This window comes from Crocodylus porosus, unplaced genomic scaffold (assembly GCF_001723895.1).
Source record: "Crocodylus porosus isolate Cpor-Errol unplaced genomic scaffold, CroPor_comp1, whole genome shotgun sequence".
Lineage (NCBI taxonomy): Eukaryota > Metazoa > Chordata > Crocodylia > Crocodylidae > Crocodylus > Crocodylus porosus.
The window spans coordinates 117,170,754-117,176,975 of record NW_017728906.1 but is presented as its reverse complement, the minus strand read 5'-3'; the positions used below and the strand labels follow the sequence as shown (position 1 = coordinate 117,176,975).

Genomic DNA, 6,222 nt, shown 5'->3' with positions numbered 1-6,222 from the left:
TCCCCTCCTCATCCCCATCCCTCTATTGTTAGTCCCTTGCTCGGGCGCTCTGTATTTCCCTATCAGCTTTGTCATCTTTTTTCTGGATTCCCAATCCTAAACATTTACTAATAAAAGTCTATCTGTACTCTAATAAGTCATTAGATACAGTCCCACATAACATTCATATGAGTAAACTGAAGAAATGTGGGCTGGATTGACATATTAGATGATTACATAATTATAAGTAAAGAGGAAAATAAATAGAATGGTGTTAATATGGAATGAGGTCTAACACGGGGTTTCACATAGGTTTCTGCTGAGTCTTCTACTATTTATCAGCTGCAATAGTCAGGTACCACATTACAAGAAAAATGTCAAGAAATGGAAGAAGATCCAGAAGTTAGTAACAAAGATAATAAAGAGGTTGAAATGCAAGCTGCATAAGGAAAAGCTAACAGAACTTGGTATTACTAATGCAGACAAAGGAGATTGAGGGATATGTGATAACAGTTTCCTAATAATTGAAAGGCTGTCATAAACAAATGAGAGGAAAAACTGTTTTCCCTTGTTACAGAGGGTAAGGCATGAGACAATGGTTTTAAACAGTATCAGAGAAGATTTAGTTTACATCCAGTATAATCTTCCTACCTGTCAGAATAATATGAAATGGAACAAACTAGCTAGAACAGTTGTGGAGGTTAAAGGTAAAGGTTAAAGTTTAAGGAAGTTAAAGTTAAAAGTTTTCAAGAAGAAGCTGAATGGAAATATTCCTGGGATGATTTAGGAGTATATATCCTACATCTGCACAGTGAGTTGGACTAGATGACTTTCAAAGTCCTTTCGAGACTTAAGAGTCTGTGAAATACTGTATTTCCTACCTTTTCAGTGCTTGTTTTCCCAATTTTAAATCTGTAGCAACTTACTGTTCAATTTAAAATTGTAAACATACTGTTATGCATATAAATGATATTTTACACAGTATCATACACACACAAATTGTATCTATTATCATTCTTTGTGTCACCAGTCTTTGGCATTTCATGTGGCTACCTGATGATTCCAGATTCTAATTTCAATGTAACCAATTCTGTCATATATTTTGTATGATTTACAGGAGCTTTTTTCCTTTACTTCTCCTCCTGCTTTTTACTTTTCGGGTCATGAGAGAGAAAGAAAGGTGGGGAGAGTGAGAGAAAGAGATTAGCATGTGAAATCCATCAATCAACCACTTCAACGAATGGCACAATAAACAGAAGTATTTTCTATGTGCTAGTTATCCATGGGGAAATGAAGACTCTATTAAGCTCTTCAGTCTCTCAGTTTTCTGATGTTTCCTGACAAGCCTGAGTTACAGGTCAGATTCATCTCATTCATCACACAGTGTAAATCTATCGACTTCAGTAAGCACACTTCAAGGATGTATTTGGCTCCATATTGTTAACGTAGAACAATAGTCTTGCCGTTCCCTATATCAAAACTCTACGTTTGGATTCCAGCTTCCTTTTTTCCAAACTTTCAACATTTGATGTGTGACTTTGGTTTTTGAAAGTATGTGACAAAAAGCCAACTGTGTGTCCTTAATTTCCCTCAGATAATTTCTTTATAAGAAACTCAAGTCTTTCACTGCAAGATTATTGGCAGGACCGCTCTGTAGTACATCCCACTGGCAAACAGCTTAGACAAAACAGATTCAAATCCACAAGGTGTCCCTACAGACCTTTTTAGGAAATAGTAAATAAGAAAATTGATATTCAGAGAATACTTTTCCCAAGACAAATACATTAATCTTCCCTTTCATAGGACAAGATTTTAGCTTAGACATTGGCTACAAAACTCTCTTTAATTTGGCCTGCCTTTCTTTGATTAAAAGATATGTGTCATGTTCCTCAGCCAGTTCAATGACCTTCAGCTTAGTGATATAACATTGTATTTAGACATTACCAATGCAAAGTATCACACAGGGGTGAGTCTGTATAAATTTCAGTAACCCATCCAAAGGAACATATGAACTATTTTTTTATAATGCTGCAAACAGAAAAGAACTCAGCATATATACTGACATGCTTTTGCCCTTCTGTTTTCTTCCTAGAGTTCAGCTTGCAGCACTGCTGTGAAGCATCTGATAGATAAAAGTGTCTTGTGTGTACTGACATGTAAAGCAGCACATCAAACATCCCACTTTGAATCAGAGTTCCTACAGAGGCAGCATTTGAATTTTACACTGAGATATAATCAAAGTCCACTTTTCTGCTTGGAGGGAAGAGGGGAAAAGAGCATAGGGACAGATCTTATTCCATCTATGAAGCATTTAAGTGGATTTAAATGTCTGAAAGTGATTTTAGTCTACCCTGTTTAAGTTACTATAAATCTATTAATGCTTGTAACATATGATGGTATGTTATCTTACACTTAAGAATGAGTCACAAAAAAGCAGAGGAGGAGCAAGACTCACCTACCTTCTGTATTATCAAGTTTCAAGGATGCAAGTATGATGAATTGACATCACACCGATGTGTTTATGTCCACTTATGTGCCTAGAGCACGGGGTAGAATCTTACTCTTACTGTGTTCACTTGATAATCTTATAAAGTACTTAGATATGATGGTGACTGGTACTATATGATTGTTAAAATTAATTGATGATTTTTCCTTTGATTTAAATGGGTTTTGGATCAGTACCAAGAGAAAAGTAAAGGTAAGATTGTTTTCCAAGATAAAAACAATCTTGGAAGGGTACCAAGAAATGGAAAGTGGTTGGCTTTCTCCTGAATTGCTTGCAACTGCTACCTTCCCTTGCAGACAGGGAAATATTTCAGTGTAAGCTGGGATATACTAGATAGACACAGAACTAGAGAAATGGTATATGCAGCATGCATGTAAGATAAAAGAAATGTTAAGGCCAATAAACTCATTGTGCTTCTATGAAAATAGGGATATGTTTCCAGTGTGGTGAAGGCAATGTGCTACAGAAATTAGTATGTGTTTTCATCTCCACAAGAATGAGTTTGAGCTTTATTGTGATAAAGAACCATACTATAGAATCCAATAGTATGCCCAGCTGTAAATAAATACCTGGTCATTAATGCGAGTCAGTTAAAACCTGCCAGATGTGATCAATTCCTTATGTGTCATTGGTATGATTAGTCAATGCTCCTCCTGAAGATGACTCATTTTCCTGGCAGTCAATCTTCTATATTGGCAGAAAGCTGACCTCAAGCCACCATAGCTTTGAAATCAGCACAGTATGGAGAAGATACTGTAGGGTAACTAAAAATTAAATATCAGAGATAGCACATCTGAATTCTACTTTCAAGGTGACTCATGATGGCTGATAAAATGAAAGAGGACACTGACTGATTTAACAATTAATTGCCACATAACAGAATCTAAGTGGAAACAGATGTCTAAGTGGTTATTCTGGATGACTCGTGAGGAAGCACAAGTTGCCCAAGCACAGTTGCCCAAGTTTAGGTGCCTAGAGGACATTTCAAGCCAAGGTGGGACCTAAGGACATCCTAATGTTTTAGTGGTCTTGCTTAGCACCCTATGTCACATCTACTGGACCCTTGCTTATCTTGGCTTGTAAAAGCCAGTCAGGGGTAATGTGACCATTGCTAGTAGGAGGTGGTCAGCCCTCTCTTTGGGAAGGGCATGCCATATGTTCTTAAATATGCAATTATCTGACCTCAGCTCAAGAAACCATCATTAGCACTGACTCCCCAGGCAGTTATTGCCCTGTTACTTCCTGTATATGGATCTTTAGTTGGTGACAGTGGCTACTAAGAGTGCCTTTCACCTACTCCACTTCTTAAGAAGGCTAAATCCTTTCTTCACATTAGGCTTTGATGATCATCATCAATTCCTTTTCAACCTCAAGGATGGTATCACAGAGAATTGCTGGGACCGCTCTTATGACTGGAACTTCAGTATCAAGGGTTGCTCTCTGTTTTGGAAGAGAGCTGAGAAAAAAGGTGGAGAATGTTGCTTTGTATGTCAGAAATACTTGCACTTATTTCCTGGTTGAGGAAGAAAAAGATAGAAGATCAGAATGTATCTGGTTGAAGATAAAGGGTGAGACATATAGCACCAGTAAGATGTTGGGGGATTCTACCAAGCCAGGTAGAAGAGGTGGATGAGGCACTGTAGCAAGAGGCTTGGTGCTTCAGCTACTTTAAGAGAAGGCGGATGGCATGGGAAGCACCCATGTGTGACAGGGGCCAATTAGAGAGTCACCTGACAAGGTGATGGCCAGGCAAGCAGGATATAACCCCAGGGCCTGAGCTGGTCATGCATTCTATCCCTGAGAGCCATGGAGAGAGGAGCTCTTGGGTAGTAGGGCTGCAGCAGGGCTCCTGGTTAGAATCTGAGCTGGGGTAAGCAACTCTGCAGGTTTAAGGAAGGGACTAAGGGGAGGAGAAGGTCCCAGCAGGCCTGGGAAAAAAGAGGCATGGGAATACAGAATAGAGTTCCTGGGGGTTCAAAGGGCATTTATACACATGCCCGCAATACAGTTTTGGGCACTTTGAAAAGCAGCAGGTACTGCGGCACATGCTATTGTATAAGCAGCAAAAAGCGCATCAGCACTGAGAAAATGGTGGTGGTACATTTTTTTAAAATGTATCAGAAGTGCTTTAATTCAAAAGCACACTGCTGCCATTTTCTGTGTGCTGGTGCATATTTCACCACTTATACAACTGCATGTGACAGCACAGTGCACATCAGCTCATATGCGGAGCAGACTCGATTTAATGAGTCTGTTCTAATGTATCAGATCTCCAGCATGTGCCTGCACAAAAATATATGTGTATAAATGCCCAAAAGGAGAGAGCTAGGATGGGTTGAACCTAGGATGGGTTGAGTAGGCAGGGCCAGGGGCCTGTATCCCAGTATGGGCAGAGTTTGAAGTCGACAGGCCTAAGCACCAAGTAAGACCAAGGATGCAGGTCTGAGCTGGGGGGACCCAATTTCTGAGGCTGAGGCTGGAGGTCAGTATAAGCAGGGCCAGGGAGATCAGAGATATTCAGTCCAGGAGAGTAAGTGTAAATAGGGTTAAGAAGCCTGAAGTTCTCTCTGGCTGAGGGACAGGCACTGAAGGATGAGAAGGGTCACAGCCTAAGACTGGTAGGGCTGGGGGAGCCCATGAATCTCAACTGGCCTGGGAGTGGGGCCAGAGACTGGGGGGGTGGGGGAGGAGTCTGTAGCCCAAGAGGGGCAAGGACTGGGACTGGGACTGGGAGCCCATATCCCAGAAGGGGTGTGTCAGCAGGTCCAGGAGGCCTGTGTCCCAAAAGGGGTATTAGGAACAGCAAAAAGAGGGAGAGGAACAAATAACACCTACAAGGCATTGTCATGAGTACTGAAGGGGACGAGACCTTAAGGTTATGAGAAGTGACAACTGTGACATTGGTGGTCATGAGCAGGGAACCTGGTTTTCTCTGATAAAAAAAAAATCCTATATTTTTGGATTTAAAAAAGTAATCCTGAATCCACATTTTTCCATGATTAAAATTAAATGCCACTAATAAAAATGTAGATTTGGGGTTACTTTTTTTAATCCAGAAATTGGGTATTTTTTTTTTTATTAGAGAAAACCAGGATCCCTGTTGATGAGCCATTACTCCTAGATCCCTTTGCTATTGATTGCCTCCATCACAAGTGGACAATTGCCGGCGTGCCCATCCCACCACTGGCCCCTTATTTCTGCTATTGTGTTTCAGTTGTCCTGGTCTTCAATCCCCAATTTTCAGATTTTAAAAGTAACCCAAAATCTACTTTATTCCATGAGTAAAATGAAACACCACTAATATATAGGTATATTATAATGATATTTCATTTTAATCATGGAAAAATGTGGATTTTGAATTACTTTTTCTAAGCTGAAAATTAGTGTTTTTTGTCAGAGAAAACCAGGATTCCTGCTTATCAGTACAATAAAACACAATAAAACAATTATAACATCACAAATCCTAAACTATAGCAGAGTTGTTGTCACAAGTGACTCTGGGAGATAATAGACATGGTGTCATGGGAGGACAGATAGATGGATAAAGACAGCCAGGATGTCTGGATGCTTCTAAAAGGCACATTGTTGGAAGCCCAACAAAAATCTGTTCTGACATGATGGAAGTACAAAAAGAATGCAAAGAGATCAATGTGGCTGCACAAGGAACTTCTAGCTTACCTCAAACACAAAAGGAAGGCATACAGGCAATGGAAAGATGGGAAGGTCAACAAGAAAGC

General features: G+C 39.9%; 1 long non-coding RNA gene across 1 annotated transcript in view; it reads left to right on the top strand.

Annotated features, from left to right (window-relative positions):
• LOC109306106 overlaps positions 1–2,591 on the top strand; it is a 3,839-nt gene extending 1,248 nt beyond the window's left edge. The window contains exon 2 of the long non-coding RNA XR_002099854.1: positions 2,072–2,591. This is a non-coding gene — a long non-coding RNA (uncharacterized LOC109306106). The remainder of the gene's footprint in view (positions 1–2,071) is intronic.
• Positions 2,592–6,222: the final 3,631 nt, after the last annotated feature.